Source organism: Anolis sagrei, chromosome X, assembly GCF_037176765.1.
Source record: "Anolis sagrei isolate rAnoSag1 chromosome X, rAnoSag1.mat, whole genome shotgun sequence".
NCBI classification, from domain to species: domain Eukaryota; kingdom Metazoa; phylum Chordata; class Lepidosauria; order Squamata; family Dactyloidae; genus Anolis; species Anolis sagrei.
This window is the reverse complement of record NC_090034.1, coordinates 37285705-37308237: the sequence shown is the minus strand read 5'-3', so window position 1 is coordinate 37308237 and position 22533 is coordinate 37285705.

Here is a 22533-nt window from a genome sequence, read left to right as displayed (position 1 = left end):
TTGCATGCCATGGGATCAAAACAGTTTTCCCCAATATGTGCATGCTTAAAACCCTCAGCAGGAAAATGTACCCATTTCTAAAATGCTCAGAAACAAACTTGAGTTAATGGATGTGTGCATACCATAGTTTGCTATCTTGGGATAATGTGCACAAAATTTAGATTTTTTTTGAGGGGGGAATCACACACTACTGAATATAATAGAATAGTTTATTATCACACTAAAAAACAACAATGGGATTTTTAGAATGGCTTGTTGCTCCAGTTAATGTTTAACCATTGTGCTGGCCTTATTTACTTTGAATGTGTGTAAAAGCTGTCCATGTTAGTGGTCCTCCATTGTGTGGATACCAAATTCCAGTGGATGGAAGGGTGGGGAGGGTGTAAGGAGGGAGAAGGGAATGAAAAATAGAAAAAAGTATGGTAATTATGGTTATGTATTTTTTTTTTTAAAAAAAGAAAGAATAAAAAACCAGAAAAAACCAAATTCCAGTGCAATGTGTCCCAGCTCTCTGAAAACGGTTGAATACAAATAAACAGGAGGAGGAGAGGAAGAAATTGTGAAATACTTCTATTTATATGCATGAATATTCCTATTGATATCCATGTTTTATAACAGGTTCCATATTTGATAGGGAGGCTAGGAGAGTTCATGAAACCTCCAGGGGGCATGTCCATAAGCATGGAAGGTGGCAGAGAACAAGAAGGCCTGGTTGCACTGCTCATTTTTGCCTGCTTCTCTTTGTCCCTACTGCTCCAGATGGCTACAGCAAGTTTTCTCTTTCTACAGTGGTGACTCATTTGCAGGCTAGCAGCTTGCATTCTGCCCAAAGGGAGGGTTGCTCTACTAAGATGATTCTTGCTGCTGCAAAGTTATCAAGGAATACCAGATGGGTCCCTGGCAAGAGCAGCCCTGGGCTGTGCAAGTCCAACTGAGGAGCCATGGAGAAATCCATTACAAATCAAATTATTTGGCATCTGGGTTATTCCTCTTCAGTAGTAAAGAGGTTGGAGGCAGCATCAATAACATACCAGCATTTAACAGCTCCTCCAAATTAAGAAACTCTGCTGGCTTTTCATGAGTCTCCTCTCTACTCAATCCTTGCTGTTACAAGGGACTCAAAGGCACCAGATTCTATTTGATCTTGTAAGCTAAGAAAAGTCAACCCTGGTTAGTATTTGGATGGGAGACCACCTTTGAATTTCAGACGCTTTGCTGGCCTAGGCCAAATTGTGTATACTTGGTAGTACAGATGTTTCTAGGGGTATAGGGGCAAACAGGGTGTTGTAAAAAGGCCCAGAAATACTGGGCTCAAAAATATATGATGGTAGAAGAAATGGTTAAGGTCAAACTCATGATGAAACCAGAGTTGGACTTATTGGGGATCCTGGATGATCAACTTTATAGAAAATGTGGAAGACTAATATTACATACGATCACTGTAGTGAGAATTACCTATACCCAAGGATGGAAAAACTGAGCTATCCTAACTCAAGAAGGCTGGCTGCTGCTGATCTGTGAATTAGCGGAGATGGATAAACTGATTATGCGGATCAAGGTGATGCTGGGAAATTGGACTCCCAAATTATAAAATATGAAATATGAGATGTCGCTCCATTGGGACATATAGTGAGTGTGCACAGCTTTGTCCTATAGTAACCCCAACAATGAACTGGGAGAAGTAAGGGGAACTTACAACAGAGTCACACCAGCAGTCCTGGGTCTTTTTTCTTGTTTTTCTGTTTTGATCTGGGCTATCTGCCTGAAATATTCGGAGGTCTAGAGTTTGGAAATCACTGCCCTAAAGTAAAAGATCCCACCCGATTCGAGGATAAGCAGGGTCAGCCCTAGTTAGTATTTGGGTATTTATTTATTTGTCGTGTCAGGGCAACCAGTATTTGCATGGGAAGCTGCCAATAAATGCGGACCAATGTCAGCTATAATTAAGAGGAAGGAACTGGCAAAATCACTTCTGAGTATTCCTTGCCTAAAAAACCATTGAAATTAAAGGGATCATCATAAGTCAACAGGTCACTTGAAGGCACATGCACAACCAGAGAAGATGATCTGAGCTTATAGGTGAAGCACAGCATGAAATGTGGGAGAATAGACTCATTGCACAAACTGTGACAAACTCAAATTAGATGTATACTTGTTCCATTGCTATTTGTATGAGGATAATATTCTTAGCATCCTCCAGATTCTTTGGATCCCTGGCCTATGGTGAAGGCATAATATTTATATTGTGTTTATATCATTTTTATTATAGACATTGTAGTGTTTCTGCTATGTAAAATGTAGACTTTTGTTCAGTGGCCTTGCAGCTGTGGCTAGCTGCAGGACAGCTGTAATTTTATCTCTTTTCCTGGTAGAATCAAGGTTGGATATACACATGTGCCTGCATAGAATTATGGAAAAATTGACTCATTTATGATCCCACAGCAAGCTGGTTTCAGGAAAGGGAAAAGCTGCACACCACAAGTGTTGAACTTGACTCAGCACATAGAAGATGGTTTTGAAATACAGATTATAAGAGCTGTCTTCATAGACCTGTCAGCAGCTTATGATACTGTAAATCATCACCTCCTCCTGAAAAAAGTATAATATCACAAAGGATTACCACATCACCCACTTCATAGGAAATCTGCTACAAAACAGGAACTTTTCTGCTGAGTTCCAGGGCCAGAGAAGCAGATGGCGAAAACAGAAAAATGGCCTGCTTCAGGGGAATGTGCTTACTCCATAAATGTTTAACATTTACACAAATGATCAGCCACTGCCAGAAGGGACAGAGAGTTTCATCTCTGCTGATGATTGTGCCATCACTGCTCAAGCAGGGAGCTTTGAAATGGTTGAATAGAAGCTCTCTGAAGCTTTAGGTGCTCTTACTGCCTATTACAGGGAAAACCAACTGATTCCTAATCCATCTAAAATGTGGTTGTGTGCTTTTCATCTTAAGAACAGACAAGCATGTCGAGTTTAGAAGATTACTGGGAAGGAATCCCACTGGAGCATTACAGCACACCAAAATACCTGGGAGTTACTCTGGACCATGGTCTGACTTATAAGCACTGCTTGAATATTAAGCAAAAAGTGGGTGCCAGAAATAATATCATACGAAAGCTGACTGGCACAACCTGAGGATCACAACCATATACACTGAAGACATCTGCCCTTGTACTTGGCTACTCTGCTGCTGAAAACACATGCCCAGTGTGGAACACATCTCATCATGTTAAAACAGTGGATGTGGCTCTTAATGAGACATGCCGCATTATCACAGGATGTCTACACCCTACACCACTGGAGAAATTATATTGTTAAGCCGGTATTGCACCACTTGACATCCGTCGGGAAGTAGCAGCCAGGACCAAGGACCAAGACATTGATATATCCGGCTCATCCTCTGTTCAGATATCAGCTAGCACATCAACTTGTTAAATAAAAAAAAGCTTCCTAAGATCTACAGTGATACTCACAGGAACACCTAAGCAAGTGAGAGTCCAAAAGTGGCAGGCTAAAACCTCAATCAGTGGCTGAGACCAGATGAGAAACTCCCTCCTAGGCACACAGAAGGCTGGGTGACTTGGAAGGCACTGAACAGACTGCGCTCTGGCACCACAAGATGCAGAGCTGATCTTAAAAAATGGGGCTACAAAGTAGAGTCCACAACATGTGAGTGTGGAGAAGAGCAAACCACAGACCACCTATTACAATGCACAGCAACACCAGAGGCACTTGAAGTGACCAGCTTCTGGTCAAAGGAAATTTAGCATAATGCTAAGTTTTTAACTTTGTTTGTGGTTTTTGAAAATATACATTATAACTGTATTGTCAATTTGCTTCTGACACGATAAATAAATAAATAAAATATACGTGCCAAGGAGGAAATTTATACTTTCTTCCCGTCTTTCTCTGTCCTTGCACATCCAACAGATAAACCACACCTGCATATCTAAAAGTGTTGGCATAAAAGTGTTGGCATTCTTAATCTTTTGTGTTAATTTTTAATTGCCAAAGGTATAAAAATGGCTTAGAACTGTTGTTCAGGGTTGTCAGAATTGTTTTGCAGCAGGAAATCTGCTTCTGGCAACTCTGGCTGGTATGGAATAAATGCCTGTACCTTTCCTTTCCACAAGAAAGTCTATTTAGTGTCTGTTGGGAAAACCCTTTAAGAACCCAGTACTCTTTGAATGGGGTGATATCCCTCTATTGCTATTCCAACTTTGTGCTAGTAAAAGGTGCACCTATCTTAGTGGTTCTCAACCTGTGGGTCCCCAGATGTATTGGCCTTCAACTCCTAGAAATCCTAACAGCCGGTAAACTAGCTGGGGTTTCTGGGAGTTGTAGGCCAAAACACCTGGGGACTCACAAGTTGAGAACCAGTGACCTATCTGGATTTGGGTTATTCAAGCACCCATGGTCTTTATTCATGACTTATTCATTGACTGATATCATTCAAATTCTCCGCTTTCAACACACATTTATTTTCCTAGTGGGAGAGGGGGATTAAAACACCAGGAAGATCTAACAGAAGGGAAAAATCGTGGAATACAGGTATGGAGAAGCATGCCACGGTGCTACAAGGTTGTTGTTTTTTTTACAAGGTGACGTGAAGAAAGGAATAGGAGAAATGGGAGGGGGAGCAATCTGAGCAGCAGAAGGCAAGAAGCAAGGGAGCAGCACATTGCTAAGACATCATTTCCCCCATTTCAGCAGAGCCCAGTACTGTTTAGTCTGCAATAATTTAAGTAGGCTCTCCTCCAGAAGAGTCAGTCATAACAAAGTGCTGACATTAAGATAAAGTATGAAACCACAGTTTATTCAAAGTGTCCAACTTTTGACAAACTGCTACTCCTTAATGAGTTTGTCTTAGAAGTATTTCCCCACCCTCACATTTCTTAGGTATGTCTTGGCTGTTACTCTCTGAAAATACTTCTGCTTTCTCTCATTCCCTTTCAACTTTCTTTTAAGAAATCAGAGAGCTGAACCTCTTTGTGAGGGCAGAATGCTATACTTGCAGCCTACTTGTTCTGTGAGCAATGGCAGGACCAACTTGACCATTTAGGCCAGTGGTTCTCAACCTTCCTAATGCCACAACCGCTTAATACAGTTCCTCATGTTGTGGTGACTTCCAACCATAAAATTATTTTCATTGCTACTTCATAACTGGATCAAACTTTGATCTAGATGTATCATCAATGGGGTTCACTGTGCTCTTTGATTGTGGGTGAACTACAACTCCTAACATCCAGTGTCAATTACCTCCAAACAGCACCAGTAGTTAAACCTGGTCATGATGGGTATGTGTGCCACATTTGATCCAGATCCATCGTCGGTTGGGTTCAGAGTGTGAGAAAAAGAAGAAAAAGTGTTGAAATTGGCCAGACAGAACCCTGAAATTGTAGTCTATGTGACTCCAAATAAATGCCGGGTCCCCACAGTGGTTGCTGAATACATGAATTGAACTGTGAAGGAACAAGGCAGCCAATGGGATTGAGCAGATAATCCAGGAGCTGACCAGCCAGTCAGGCCTAGAGATCATCCATATCTGAAAGCCTTTCCATACAGATAACTGCAGGATTCAATGCCAATGGCACCCATTCACAAACAAACCCAGTTTACTCAGTGTGCAGAATGTTGGTCAGAGGTGTCTCCCTTCTGCAGAAAACTAAATCAATATTGATGTAAAGAGCCTATGCATTTAGTGATGTGGATAATTCTTTGATCCAAGGCAAGATATTAAGTCATCATTATGACAGACTCTATGTTCCTTATGCAAGGATAATATCCACTTCCCTGGGAACAGAACTATCTTGGGCTGTCCGCAAGCAAATATCTGATGTTTACGTGTTGCACCAGCTCACTTGTGTCTTGCTACCAGGTTGCTATATTGAGCAGTTGGGTTGCAGACTTGATTTGAGCAAGATCTTGACTGTAATTTAGCTGGTTGCTCCTCCAAAAGTGAGAAGATATAAATTAAAACTAGAAAGGCTGTGATCCTCTATGCTGTACATTTTCTCAATTACATATTGTGATTATAGTAATTGTTAATATAATTAGAATTGGAAATAAAGGAAGTGGATTCAGAGTGGTGGGTGAACTGCAACTCCCATCATCCAAGATCCCTCCCTCCCAAACCCCAGCAGTACTTAAAGTTGGTCATAATGGGTATGTGTACCAAGTTTGGTCCAAAACCATTATCAGTGGAGTTCACAGAGCTCTATGAATGCAGGGTGAACGATAACTCCCATCATCTAAGGTCAATCCCTTCCAAACCCCTCCAGTATTTTCTGTTGGTCATGGGAGGATCTGTGTGCCAAATTTAGTCCAGATCCATTGTTGGCATGGCTCTCTGGATGTGGGGGTCATCTTGGAAAACAAACATTGATACATACATTTATACATACATACATATTTCCATATATGTGTGTGTGTGTATGTATGTGTGTACATAGAGATATCGATACAGATGTTATGTAAGCACAAGATACCAACAGGTTTCTAGCCAATATAAGCCAGTGGTTCTCATCCTTCTTAATTCTGCGACCCCTGAATATAGTTCCTTATGTTGTGGTGACTCCCAGCCATAAAATTATTTTGTTGCTACTTCATAACTGTAACTTTGCTACTGTTATGAATCATAATGTAAATATCTGACATGCAGGATGTATTTTCATTCACTGGACCAAATTTGGCACAAATACCAGATATGCCCAAATTTGAATACTGATGGGGGTGGGGGGTGGGTGTGTGATTTTTTTTTCAATTTGGGAGTTGTTGTTGCTGGGATTTATAGTTAAACTATAATCAAAGAGCATTCTGAACTCCACTTGGCACACAGAACCAAACTTGGCACACAGAACTCCCATGACCAACAGAAAATACTGGAAGGGTTTGGTGGTCATTGACATTGGGTTTTGGAGTTGTAGTTCACCTACATCCAGAGAGCAATGATGAATCTGGACCAAACTTGGCAGGAAAACTCAATATGCCCAAATGTAAGCACTGGTGGAGTTTGGGGAAAAATAGACTTTGACATTTGGGAGTTGTAGTTGTTGGGATTTATAGTTCACCTACAATCAAAGAGCAGTTTGAACCCCACCAATGATAGAATTGGACTAAACTTCCCACACAGAACCCCCATGTCTTGAAGAGACTCGCTTGCATGAGCCTCTCTCCAGCCTTGCACGCTCTCCCTTGCTTGCACATGCACACCACACTGCCATGCGCCAAGCATGCCTGCTCTCCCCTCTCCACTTGGAGTCTTCCCCTTGGCTGAGAGGCTGGCCAATCACAGTGGAGGAGGGCTTTTGGTGGGAGGAGTTGCCGTCTGTTTCCAAAAAGGAAGAGAAGACAGGTGGAGAGATCTTCAGCCTTCTCTGCCAAAGGAGTTCCTAAGAACATCAAAAATATGGTTTCTGATGCTCTTTGGCGATCCCTCTGAAATCCCCTCATGACCCGCCCAGCAGTCCCGACCCCCAGGTTGAGAAACGCTGTGTTAAGCAGATAAAAAATGCTTACCCATTTCTTGCCAAGAAGGGCTCAAGTTCGGTGATAGAGTATATGATTCGCTCGTATAATGAATGTTCCATGTTCAAACTCTGGAATTGCCAGTCCATTTCAATCCTTTAGAGAGTCATAGAACTATCAAATTAGAAAATTTCCCCTGTTCCCCTGTAACAGTTGGGAGCAGTGTCTGCATATAACTATGGGTGAGAATGTTGCAAGACCAGAAATGCTCGGCACACACCTTTTCTCATTGAGAGCTAATATATTGTAGTGTTTGTAGAATTAACACACTGCTCTGATAATAGTTCCATATATATAGTGTATTGGATAGGATAGGTGATTTTTCTATAGGAACAGTTTGTATGTCTTTATGGTAAAAAACCAACATTGAGATTCTGTCTTCTCTGCTAAAGGTGCAAATCAATTTGTTATAAGAATTTTAAATGCTTGAAAAAAAGCCACCCACTTTACTTTATTTAGAGTTGGGTTGACTGCTTGTATGCATAGGTGAATTGGTCCTTTTTCTCATCAGGTATATTGACTTGGCAATAAACAAACCAGTATCTTGCAACCAACAGCAAGCTTCTTTGTTTGCACAAAGATTGTGTAATTCACTGGGAGAACAGAGGCACTGATTGGCAGCAACACATCTTTTCAGCAGCAGCTTCCTGGCTGCTATTAGTGCAACCAAGCAGTCAACTATTAAGCAACAGTTCTGTCTAATTAAAAGTTATAACTAAGCCATAAAGAGTTAAAACTATTAGCAAAAGACTGTAAAACAATACAATTAGAGGCTATAAAACAATAAAAATCAGCAATAAAATCAAATAAACTGCATCAGTCTTGGCAGAGCTACCACCTCCATTGGGTCATATAGCAGGCAACACACAGCTTATCACACAATTTCCATGATTTCATTATACATTATTCAGGACCTATGCAACAGTCAAGAAAACTTGTCCAGGTGGGGAGATTCAGAAGCAGAGCAAGCAAAGTGTTTATTTCATTGTGCTGCTTGGAAAACACCTTGTTTTAATTACAAAGTGTGGATCGTGCCATGTTTTGAACTTGAGCAAAAGCTTCTGGCAGGCTTCCATGTTGACAGGAATGCAAACCTTTCTATGTAATTACATTTCCAAAGAGCAAATTACTGCGTTTGTTTCTTCCCCCTTGAATGCATCTTGATATCTAAATCAAGACGCACACACTGCTCTAAACTGCAAAGAGATCTGAGATGCTTGGTAAGGATCACAGAGGAATGTTCTCCTACTTTCTAAGAAATATAGTGGTCCTTGCTGGAGAATTTGGAGCAAGGGACCTTGCATATTCATGATGTTGATAGGCTTGCAATTCAACAATTCACCAAAAATTATTAGCCAAAATTAAGACAAAAAAGACCAGCAGTTTGCATACAAGTTTGCATATGCTTATTTAGAATTATAAATGTAAGTTCATAGAAATAATTTTAGTTGAAATAGACACACAGACCATCTCACCTGAGTGGGAAAAACTGACCAGGGTCTTTTTCACATTGCAGAATGACTCCAGGGTTGCCTCTAGTGGTGCATGTATACTAGCGGTTCTCAACCTGTGGGTCACGACCCCTTTGGGGGGCAGATGACCCTTTCACCGGTGTCACCTAAGACCATCAGAAAACACATATTTCCAATGGTCTTAGGAACCAAAATACCGATAACTTTTCCCCACCCCCTTCGCTTCCCAGAGACCCCTTCTTCACCAGAGGGAGGTGGTGACATCACTCAACCCTGCCCCCTCCACCATTTTAGGAGGAAGAATCAGGAGCAACAGAGGTGAAGTTTGCTTTGGAGCAAAGAGGGAGAGGGAGGAGGTGGTGGAGGTGAGAAGGGAGAAGGTGATGGGGGGGGGGGGTCTAGGGAGGGGAGGTCTGGGGGGAGGACAGGGCTTAGAGAGGGGTGGAGTGGCCTCTCCATGACCGAATTCCAGGGAGAAAGAGAAATAACAATGAAAATACATATTGCATGTCAGATATTTACAGTACAATTCACAACAGTAGCAAAATCACAGTTATGAAGTAGCAACTAAAATAATTTTATGCTTGGGGGTCACAACATGAAGAACTGTATTAAAGGGTCGCGGCATTAGGAAAGTTGAGAACCACTTATGTATACTGTAAAAATGATGCAGATTGAGACCACTTGAATTGGCATGGTTCGTAGCTATAGAATCTTGAGAATTGTAGGCTTTAGGCTTGGCCTCATGTAAGCCACCCCGAGTCCCTTCAGGGACATGATGGTGGGGTATAAATAAAGTATTATTATTATTATTATTATTATTATTATTATTATTCTGCCTGAGTATGGTGCCTTGGGGAGAATAGCCCTTCGGACAAGAACATCCTTGCATGCCCCCCCCACATTTCATGGGGTGTTGCAAGGCAGGCCCTAGAATATCCAGTTATGAGGCTGAACGAAGTGTTTTCCCCAAAAGAGTAATAACTGCCAGGGAATGAACTAAGTGCTAGTAATCTTGCATCTTGGTCATTAGACCTCATCACACAATGGCAGGAGGGGGAGGTGGCATCTTCTTCCTCTTGGATTCTGTAGCATTCCATCTTGAAAGAAGACGGAGAATTTATTCACCCCATAACATAAAATGTGTCTCCACTCATTTCTAGTTAAAGCATGTGCTTCATTCCTCATCACACAGGCAGCTATTGTCTCCTCCCATTGCATCATCCGTGGAATACCCATGTCACAGGGTTGGTTTGGGGAATTCCACAGGCAGCCCAAAAATGGGTTGTATCAATGTAGGCATGCATTTGAGTGGTCCTTTCATACCCTTCGATGCTCCTTCTGTCTCCATTATTTCTCATACACAGAAAAGGACTAGTAAATAATTCTATCCTCCTTTTTTGTTGCTAATGTATCTGTGCAGTTTTGAACCTTTGAAATTCTGCCTTATTGATAATTTCCTTTTTGCAAAAGAGCTTTCAAAAAAGGAAATTATCAAATGCATGCCCACACTGGTACATTACAAAACATACTGAAAAGGGAAAATGCGTTGTTTCCCATCCCATGGAAAAATATCAATTTCTACATGTTCCTAAGCACAGGGAGTTGAGTGAAGTCAATTTCAGCTCATATTTCAAATCCTCCCATTTCTACATGCATGGAATGGGCTGTGTGTCCTTTGATGGGATCCGTGGGATTTTGTCTTTGAAGCATGAAGAAATGGAGGGTATCTTCTGTATGATGAGATCCATTGTGAGCAGAACACGCAAACACACAATTTCATTAGATTTGTTAAGTGTTAAGGGGGGGGGGGTGCAGGCTTTATATGCTTCCTGCCACATTGCAGCTGCATCAACAATTTCTTTAGATATTTCTCCCTCTATTGTTCATACTGCGGAAATCAGTTTTGGCCACAGAGGAGTCCTTCAGGCTGAGTTATTCCATTATGAAGATGCAGATTATACAGAAAACAGAAGAGAATTCTGATGAAGCCTCTACAGACTTTGCATTAAATGGGGAAGACACCAGCTATTATTTAAGCTACAGTGTCCATACATCTCTTTCCTATCAACTACATGTTGCAGCGCAGAGGGAAATGGAAATGCAAAATACATTACTGTAACTTGTCTGGGCCTAAGTCACTGAAGAAAATGCTCAGAGGATAAAATATTTATCTTGCACTGTTAATAGCCATATGAAAGGAAGAAGATCACTGAGTGTGATTCCCTTATTATTGCAGCAATAGCAGATAGCCACCAGGCCTCATAGCTGGAAGACTGCTGAAGGGGATAGAGCATGAATAGGCCTGGAAAATAGTGATTTGTTAGTGCTGAAGACAGGTTGCACAAAAGCAAAAGTTCCACAATGAATTTCTCCTTGAAAATTGTGTCAGTTAACTTCAGTTCAGCAAGGTCGCCTCAAGTTCCAAAGGGATTCCAGACACATAAACCTAACATTATATGCATGTGAAATGAAACAATTCAGTGAACAAAAATATTTTGAACCTGGGACCATTTGAAAGCTTCTTCTAAATGCACTTTGGGATTATTTTTTCTTTCAACAGCCTCCACTTTCTTGTGATTTCCATGTTAGTGGCAAAACATTTTTTTTTCAGTGTGCCAGGATAGCTGATGAGGCAGGCTGGTTTGCTGCTCCCCTTTCTTTCTGTTTTGCTCTTATTCTTTCTTTCTTTCTTTCATTTATACCCTGCCCTTCTCACGCCAAAGGGGACTCAGAGTTGCGTTACAAACTATGGCAAAAATTTAATGCCACATCGTGAACATACATAAAACTATAAAACAATTAAAACATATGAACAATTAAAACTTGTAAAACAGTAAAACAGATTAAAACATATAAAGTGCCGAGCCATGATTTTCCAGCTTCCAAGTTTCCTCATGGTCATTATTCAGACTGGTTAAAGTCAACTTCCGTTGCTCTACTCTTCAAATGTCTGTGCACAAAGCCAGGTCTTTAGCTTTTTCCTGATGACCAAGAGGGATGGGGCCTGCCTGATGTCACTGGGGAGGAAGTTCCACAGCCGAGGGACCACCACTGAGAAGGCCCTGTCTCTCATCCCCACCAATCGTACTTACGAAGGAGGTGGGGCTGAGAGCAGAGCCTCCCCAGATGATCTTAAAGCACTCGTTGGCTCATAACGGAGATACTTTCAGATAGGCAAATTGGACCAGAACTGTTTAGGGCTTTATAGGCTAAAGCTAGCCCTTTGAATTGAACTGTCAGCCTGTGGAGCTGACGTAACAGGGGAGTTGTATGCTCCCTGTACGCTGCTCCAGTGAGGAATCTGGCTGCTGCTTGTTGGACTACTTCTGGACAGTCTTTGAAGGCAGTCCCACATAAAGTGCATTGCAGTAAACTCTTTGAGATGTTCACACATGTTCAGTCAGTGATTCTGAAGGCAGCTGCTGTTTACCTTGCCTGTTGTATATTAGCACATGCAGCTATAGTAGGATTCCCTAGAATAGAATCCCATTCTTTCCCAAGTCAAACTTTATTGCCTTATTTATTGCTCACACATTTCTGCATCTCAACACTGAAAGTCTACCTTTCTCCAGTCCTCCTTTTTCATCCAGTTCTGCAAAGCAAAAAAACAAAAACTCTTATTTGTCAAGGGGCATTATTAATTGTGGTATGCCCAGATTGCAGTGTTCAAGAAACATTGTCCATTTTGCTCCAGTGGTTTCTTCTTGCTTGATTACAACTTATAGAATCTTCTGAAGTTGTTTATTTCAGGTAAATTGATCCCTGGGGAAAGAAAGTGGGAAATCCAACAACACTGGCCAACACATATTTTGATGCCTAAATTTTAGCAATGTTTCTGGGTATATTTGAACTGAAAATTCCAACAATGGCAACCATTTTCCTATCAGCTCTAGTTTTTGAGGTGCAAAACATATACCATCTACCAGTAGTCATCTGTTCTCCCATGGAAAACTATGATAGCCATGTCATAGGAACAATAGCAGATGCAATTTTCTGAATCCATGCCCCAAAGAACCCCAGGAACAGGCTTAGAAACACCATTTTTATTGAGCTGTGTAATAGTTCTTCTGATAATAGGGAAAACCTAAGGCATTGTGCTTCCTAAAATGAATAACAAGGTAGCACTGACCCATTTCACCTAGAAAAGCCAGCTGAATTAGCAGTTAAATCTTACTTCAGTATATTACAAAGCCCCTGTCACCATTTTCTGTGGGCCTAGGCATTGACATACCTTACAACATGCAAAACACAGTTTAGGAATTGTGTTTCTGGAACATATGCAACCTGAAGCTACCACCTCTGCATCCTACTAGAGCTTGTAACATTTGTTTTCATTTGTATATTTCCATCTAGAAACACCAACATAAGAATGACAAGTTCTCTATGTAGCTTTGCCTGTCCCCTGGTAGATATGTTAGAACAAGGCAAACTAGCAGTGGCATTGTTCAGAATGAGTATCAATCCACAGCTGCTGAGCTGGCTAAACATGCTTGTATCCTCTGGGGTATTTGTACTGTACAAGCTGATCCAGTACTTCTGAACAGCTTGGCTCATGACATGTCAATTGTACTGTCAGTGCTACTGAGAGGCAGAAATCACTGCAACTGAGCAGCCAGTCCCACCCTTTGCTATCACTCAGAGAAGAGATAAATCAATTCCATTAAAGTAGAGTAAATTATCTTCTTTATATCTCCTTCCCATAGAAAAGTCCTCCACTTCTTGGCAAAAAATGATATCCCCTTTATCTGACCTTGGTTGGTATGATTGCCCATGTTCTTTCTCTATCTCCTGCCTCATTGTTTAAAGCAATACCACAGAAATTGACCAAGGGCTACATTCTGCCAGGGCTACTCTAATGAGGGATGCATTCCCAGGAGTAATAATGCCATTTGGACAGGCAGCAGCATCTAGAAACCCATGGTCATTCCTCCCTTTTGGAAGATGAAACTCTGCATGCCACACAAACTGTGCTGCTCTCTCTCATTAGAGTGTGGTGGAGGCTCCTTCTTTGGAAGCTTTTAAACAGAGGCTGGATGGCTATCTGTCAGGGGTGATTTGAATGCAATATTCCTGCTTCTTGGCAGGGGGTTGGACTGGATGGCCCATGAGGTCTCTTCCAACTCTTTGATTCTATGATTCTATGCTGCTCTTGGATGTGGCAAAGACCCATATTCCATCGGTAACATGAGATTGAGTTGCTACCTTCTGTGCATTGAATGGAAAGGACATCATCATGCCTCAAGTAGCAAAACATTTTGTGTCCACCTGTTAGGACCCTATCCCTAGGATTTGCCATAACTATGCTGCCTTTCAGACTGCTATATCGTATGCTTTAGATGTACTTATAATTAATTATTCAAATGTATTCTCCAAAACTCTGAAGCAAACCATCACTTTGGGCATGTGTAATCACCTCTGTCGCCTTCTATTTGGGAAGCAATCATAGCTAGCTACACCGCCATCCCACTTTCCCTGGGGTCAGGTAGCCTAGGGACGGCACCTACCTTGCCCCCTTCATCTGGCATTTGCCGTGCCTGCCGGTCATGAAAATTGTGCTTACCACTTGGCACCTGGTGTAACGATAGCCAGAGTAATGAGCCAATTGTCAAAAAGGCGCACCTGAGAATCAGACTTGGAAAGAATTTGTACAAAATTGGTGAAGTTTCATGCAGTTTATTAAAAGTTACAATTTTGCAAAAGTAGGTCTAATGAATAGCTAGTAGGCACACTCTTTTCTGGTTGTTTCCTCCTTTTATCCCTGTCCCCATCTGAAGTGTCCCTCCCTCAACCTCTCATTGGTCAATGGAAGGAGTCAAGATTTACAGCCTATCCCAGCCACCTGTCTATACCACACACTGCTCACCCCTGATTACATCTACTAACACCCACCCAGATTTTATCTCCCCTTCCCCATATTCTTATCCAGCCCACTCATTCCACAGACTAAATATGTTCTCTGTTTCCTAATTCTTTTTGGCTATGGAAATCTTGGTTTTAATATTAATCCTGGAATTATTTTATCTGTGCATTAAAAATCTGAGCTTAAACTGCAGATCCACCCCCTCAGGGTAGTTTCTAGCAGTACTGTGTTCCATACGGGGTGCTACCTGAAACAGGCATCCTTCCCCACCCCTATCTTTTGGGTTGAGGGAACAAAGGTCTATAAGATTCAGAAAGACTTGCAAAGATGCTGCTTTATCAGAAGAATATAGATATATAGGGCTTGCAAATATTACAGGAGAGAAATGCACACACAAATATATATAGACATGTCTAGATAGATATGAATATATATATATATATATATATAGAGAGAGAGAGAGAGAGAGAGAGAGAGAGAGAGAGAGACTGAGAGGGCTTACAAATATTGCAGGGGAGATGTACACATACACACATATATAGAAAGCAGTGGTTTCGAACCTTTCTTTGACCAGGGGCCACTCCCCAGCATTAGTACCGAAAGGGTTACAAATCTGTTTTTGGTCAACTTTAGATTCAGTTTGGTTATTTGGGGTGCTAATTCAGAAAACTGCATTAGATAGATCACATCAGCTCTATTTTCTTGTTGTTGTTCATTCGTTCAGTCATCTCCGACTCTTTGTGACCTCATGGACCAGCCCACGCCAGAGCTCCCTGTCGGCCGTCACCACCCCCAGCTCCTTCAAGATCAGTCCAGTCACTTCAAGGATGCCATCCATCCATCTTGCCCTTGGTCGGCCCCTCTTCCTTTTACCTTCTACTTTCCCCAGCATAATTGTCTTCTCTAGGCTTTGCTGTCTCCTCATGATGTGGCCAAAGTCCACTCAGTGTTGATGTGCCAAAGAAGAAGCATGTCTTCAGTGTAAGATGAACCCAATCTTGGTGCAAAGGCAAAAGGAGACAACAGAAAATTATTCACAAAGGAGCCACTATCAGCTGAGATTTCCACGCTGGTTTCACCACGTGCAGAGCGCATTTGAATTGCTGAGAGTTAACAGCCTGGAGGAGGCAGATCTTTTATACGTACATCACTGTCTTTTCTCTCCTGCTGCTTTTAATATTTAATCCAAAGGGATGAGGAACAGCAATGGCCAAAGCCAAAGCCTTTGTATCCTCCCCTGTAGTTATTTCCCTGATGCATTGCCATATAGAGTTGGTTCCTACATGAGTCCCCAAAGGCCTCTTGATAATGGATATTATACTTTGGCAATGATCACAGTCAAAAGCCGTTAAAATTGTCAGCTTTCCTGGCTGAGTAATTTGTTATTTTAATGCTGTCAACCTGCAAAAGTAGATTTATTGTTATTAATAATAGTAATTTGCCACATTTTGCTAGTTAAATTACAGTGTTGTATAGTTAGTTTGAGAATAAAATGCTGGAAGGGAGCCAACAGATCACTCATAGCATTTGGAGTGCAAAGGCAGTTGGCATCCTTCCCATTAAAGCATTAAAATTTGATTCAGAAACACAACAGATGCAAAACAAAACACTAGCTTGCTCACGGGGATTATATAAAAACAATTAAAACAAATTAATTACCAGTTATGTTAATGTTGTACAGGGTACATGCAGTATGATTACCAAAACCCATTGATAGGATCCTTAGAAGACCATAAAGTGAATAAGACTGCCCCAGAAGGCCTGGAAGACAGTCACGGATGAAGGGAGCCACAGTGTATTGAGAGGAAAAAAGCAGGAAATAGGAAAATGGGTGGAACCCAGCAGAAAGTACTGTTGATGGCAGGATCCAATTCCAGGCTCAAGTTCCATAGTGTCCAAGCAACATGTGATAGAAGGAGGTCAATAAGAAGATCTTTCACAGTTTAAACAAAATTCAGGAATGAAAGGTATGGAAATAAATCCAATCAGAAACAAAATACTGCAAGAGGGAGAATGGTTAAATCGTAGCCCAAATCTTGTTGTTATCCCCAACTAAACCAGATACTTTGAATCACCTTTTGAAAGCATATTTAATATATAGATAATCATCTTGTTGCAAAGACAAAGTCTACTCTAGTAGGAGCTCAAGATTCTGCACAATAGGGAAACCAATCCACATATGGATATAAGCCACAATTCTCTCCAACATGCTGGGGAAACTTATTTTACAATTCACTAGCCAGCACATATTTTGGTGCCTCAAATGTTAGACCTCTTTCTGAATATATCTGACCTGTCGATTCCAAATGTGGCACCAGTTTTCCCCTAACAGCTCTAGGTTTTGAGATACAGAACACATGCCATATACCAGTCTTCATCTGCTCACCCACAGAAAACCATGCATCTGAGGGCCCGTCCAGACAGTACCTTTATCCCAGGAGCTCCTGCTTCAAAATGGCAGGTGGCCAAATGCTGTCCCCTAAAAATGTGGGAGCAATTGCTACAAATGGCAAAACCACAAGATTTTCAGGTGCGGGAATATCCCGTTTCTGGCCAGAAAATGCAGATATTCAAATCTCTGTATGTCCCTACACTCGGAAAATATGGGATTTTTTATGTTGGTTTGTTCCCAGGTTATACATGTAGGTCCCTGATTGGTTGTATCCTAAGAACATGGCAACAATTGACTAGAGGGCGAAAACTTTATCCTGGCAAGAGAAACTTCATCCTCTACATGTTTAATGAAGTTTGCGACACACAAATAAATGTTTTGCCGTGCAATCAACTTTCCTCGTGTTTCTATAAAAGCAATCAGGATCAGACATGTATAACCCAGGAACATCACCCTGTAGTTCCCAGGCACAAGTACATGGCCAAACGTGTCTGCACATCTGCCAAGCAGTCTCTAGAACCCAGGAATGGAATTTATACAATCATTCACATCTTTGTATATTCGCATCTTAAATTTCTTTTTTTTTAAATGCTGAAGTTTTTTTTCAAACGTCCCACGGTGGCCATTTTGGGGGCTGCAAAATCCCAGGACAAAACAGCAAGTGTGGACAATGGAGGCAGAAATCCCAGTTCCAACAGGTCTGTATCTGAGCCTCTTCTCAGGTCTTGGGGTTTTTTGCCCCTGAGGGAAAACCTGCAATTTGGCGCTGTCTGGAAGCACCCTGAGAAATTAGATCCAGCCAATGCAATTTTCTGAATCAGTGTCTCACATAACCCCAGGAACATGCCTTTAAAAAATACACCATTTTTTGGTTAGGCTGTGTTATAGGTAGTTTCACAGAGTTAATTACCACTTACAGGTAACTTTAAGCAGATTTTCCCATTTATTTATTTCATATCAAAAGCATCACATACATAATTACAAAATTGATAAAAATAGAAGGAGCACAAGCAGCTAAATAATTTTTGAGCTAAACTGGGCAAAAGTGACTGCATTGTCTGTAGCTTTAAACAATTCTTCCTCTGTAAATGAGGCAGGGCACTGTGGGCAAGCATACAGGTGCAGAGTTGTTTGTTCTGCTCCCCAGTCACACAAGGTGGAGAATTCTTTTCTGTAGTTCCATTTTGGCAGGTTGTCTTTTGGCCTGTTCACTCCACTCCTGAGTCTGTTTAGGGACTTCCATGTTGCTCATTCTTGGTTTGCCCCTGGAGGCAGACCCTCGTGAGGGGCCATCCAGTTAGAATTGCCTGATTTTGCTGCCCACGGGGATATTCTTGCTGTTGCTGGAAGAACATTTAGAGGAATGGTAGTTCTCATGAAACTTTTCTTTGATTTAAGTCTACTGGGAGGAGGCTGATAGCCATAAAGTGTGTGGCTTTCACAGTGTTCAACCTTATTTCTCTCGCAATTGGCAGCAACTTCCTGTCGCACATCTGGGGGGAGGGCAATGCCAGCTAGCTTATAAAGTCTTATCAGCAGGTGTAGGTTTGAGACATACTGTGATTGTTCTACATGTTTCATTCAATCCTATATTCACCTCCTTCGCATGGGCAAGATTTATGCCAGACAGGGCAGACATACTCAGCAGCTGAGTAAGACAAGGTCAGGACTGATGTTCTTATTAATTTTGGGTCTGCACCCCATGCACTATTAGTAAGTCTCCACAGGATGTTATTGCATGCAGCTCCTTTGTGCTTGGTGTTCGCACAGTGTTTCCTAAATGTTTGTGTTCAATTTCAGGTGATGCCGAGATATTTAGGGTGGGAACAGTGTTTGAGCTCTTGGCCTTCCCAGGTAACCTTCAGTTTCCTGTTGGCTTCCTGATTACGTAGGTTGAAAGCACCTACTTGTGTCTTGGTAGGGTTAGGCTTCAGGTGGTTATCTTTTTAGCAGCTGGAGAGATCTTTCAGGGCCCAAGGAAGTTGGTTTTTGACTGTTTCAAAGTCTTTTGCATGTGTTGTTAGACCAAGTTCACCAGCATATATAAAGCTCTTCATGAGTGGTGGTTGTGGCTGATAGTTAGTAAAAATGTTAAACAAGTTTCTGAAGGTATTAATAACACAGAGCAGATACAGTGAGAGCTCCTCGGTAATGGCAAACATATAACATTAAGATTGTGAGCCATCCCAAGTTCCTTTGGGGAGAGGGGGTGGGATATAAATAAAGTTTATTATTATTTATTATTTTAAGATTGCATGCTTTTCTTTTAGACAAACTGCGAAAATACCAACCTCTATTGATGTACAACTATTTCATGTATCAGAATGGACTCACAGCTAAGTATTATGTAAGACAGCTTCTCCAAGCAAGTAGGCATTTACAAATCAAAATAACTGTGATCTAGGCTGTTGCAATGCAATTTATGGGGTGGCGTCAACTCAGCTTCTTTTTGCATACTGTATTATTAAGAGCACCTGTTCTGTTTCCTTTTAGCTGGCTTTCCAAACATCTTTTCTTTTCTCTCTCTCTAGATAGTATCAGCCCTTTCCTGCTTCTTGGCATCCCTGCCCAGTAGATGGCACTTTTATCAAACTATTTTTGTATTCCTGTAAACCTGCACACTGTGATAAATCCCAGATGTCAGTACAAAAGGCTGGAATAATTGAGATCTTGTTCCAGGCAATGCTAGCTTGAGTGCACAAAAACAGAAAGACCTGGCACTTTGGCAGCAGAGACAACTCCACAGGGAGGCCCTGCAGCTCAAAGCACGAGGCTTTTGCTGAAAGCCGATAATGTGGCTGCATGAGTGGTAACGGACAAGTGGCTTGAGATTCCAAACACAAAAATAAAATACACAATGGCTCAAGAGGACAGGAAGCTTCTAGTGTTTTGTTCACACTCGGCTCAGACAAAGTGTCCCACAACACTGGGTACATGGGCGGCTTTGCAAAACATCTCAAGTTACAATTACATGTTAAGGGGAACAGAAAGTTGGGGGATCCTGGGAGCCAAAGTCTAAAAATGAAACTTTCCCATGCTTACAGGATGTGCACATTTAACAATCCACATCCACACATTTCCTCAATTCCCTGCCTCCACAGCAGATCCAGGATTGGTCATGACGGTGTTTTTATTTGCTTTGATACTTAACAGGGTAGCATCTCTTTTTTCCCCTTCTTTTCCCCTTAGTTTGAAAAAAATGAACAAATTCCTATGCAAACTGCATATATATTATTTGTAGTGCAAACATACAATATTTGCAATGAAGAGCAATTTTAACCAACATAAACTTACCAGTATTTCAATGGGAAATGTGTGCCTGCTTTTGGCTGATGAGATAGGTTATTTATTTATTTATTTACCCTATTTGTACCCCGCCTTTCTCAATCCTGAAGGGGGATCATATAGGCAACTATTCAATGCCTTAAAACAACATACAATTAAATAACATGTGAATTAAAAATTTAAATTAATATTAAAGCATTTAAAAATATTACATTCAATATTAAAACCATGTCACCCATAATCATAATCTGGGTGCCATTCCAATAGTCATAGCACATATTCCATATCTATTATTGCACTACAATTGTTCTCTGAAGGCTTGATCCCAGAGCCACTTTTTCACTTTCCTTCTGAAGGACAGGAGGGAGGCGGCTGCTCTAATGTCACTGGGGAGGAAATTTGACAACCAAGGGGCCACCACTGAGAATGTCCTGTCTCTCTTCCCCACCAGTCATGCTTGTGAAGGAGGTGGGTCTGAGACCAGGGCCTCCCCAGATGATCTTAACCTCCGACCGAGATGGTTCATGGGGGAGATAAGTTCGGATAGGTAAACCGGACTGGAACCATTTAGGGCTTTATAGGCTATAGCCTAAATTAGGATTGTTGTCGTCGTGTGCCTTCAAGTCCTTTCAGACTTAGGGCTACCCTAAGTCGAAAGTTTAGGGTGAGGCCAGGTACTTGACTCTGCAGGGCCTCATTCAACTCAAGGACCTTAGTTTGGGGAACCCTGGATTAAAATGTCTTCAACCAGTGTTTTGTGCACATTTGAGATGAGCAAATTCTACTCTGCTTACTTTTCAGGTATTAATTTTTTTTCTTGAATACATCCATAGCTTCATCCTCAACCAGCTGATTCTGAGCTAAATTGTGTCCAGTCCATAGAGTGTTCAGGAAGTGCAAATGAGACAAAGTCCATAAAAATATTCCTGAACTGACTCCTCATGCATCCCTTGGAATGTTCATAAACTACCATGCATATAGAGCGAGTGAACAGAGATCCTTGGTTTTCTTGAATACCCCCCTCCCCAGTATTTGTATTTTATCTATAACAGTGGTTCCCAAACTTTTTTTGAGCAGGGACCACTTTACCAGCGGCCACTTTGACCAGGGACCACTCTCCAACCAAAGGGGTTACAAATCAGTTTTTGGTCAACTTTAGATTCAGTTTTGTTATTTGGGGTGCTGCTTCAGAAAATGGCATTGGACAGACCACATCAACTCTAGTTTCTGATACAGAACATATGCCATCCAGTAATCGCCATCTGCATGCCCACAGAAAACCATATTTAATAATCTGGAGCTGATGTGGTCTATCCAATGCAATTTTCTGAATCGGCACTCCAAATAATCCTAGGATCAGGCCTAAAAACAAAGATACAAAGGCGTCCCCACTACCAGGTGCCACATGGAATGACTCCGCTCAGGGGGAGGGAGGAGGAGTAGCAGAAGTCAGGAAGCTTGTCACACCTTTCATGGGTAGTCAGCCTCTCCCCTCCCCACATCCCCATTGCCTTGGCACTATAATAGGGTTTTGCAAGACCAGTTGCTCTCATTGCGATGGTGTAGTAACTGTGAGGCCGCAGACTATATTTTAGTTCTTGGGGACCACTGGTGGTCCATGGACCACAGGCTGGAAACCACTGATCTATAAGAAACCCACAAATATTCCACCCTCCACAGAGAATTTCCCCCCAATAAAGTGAAAAATTTCATCCTTCATGCTCCCCCTACTTACTCCTCAAACTGATGGGAATGCAATTTGTAGGGGGTCAGGGTCCCTTCTACCAAAAGCGCAAAGGAGGAATATATATATAGCAGCAAAGGAGGAATATATATATAGCAGCAAAAATAGTAGAAAACATCTAAGTCCAAAAGTATGAAAGTAAAGGTAAAGGTTTTCCCCTGACATTAAGTCCAGTCGTGTCCGATTCTGGGGGTTGGTGTTCATCTCCATTTCTAAGCCAAAGAGCCGCCGTTGTTGATAGACA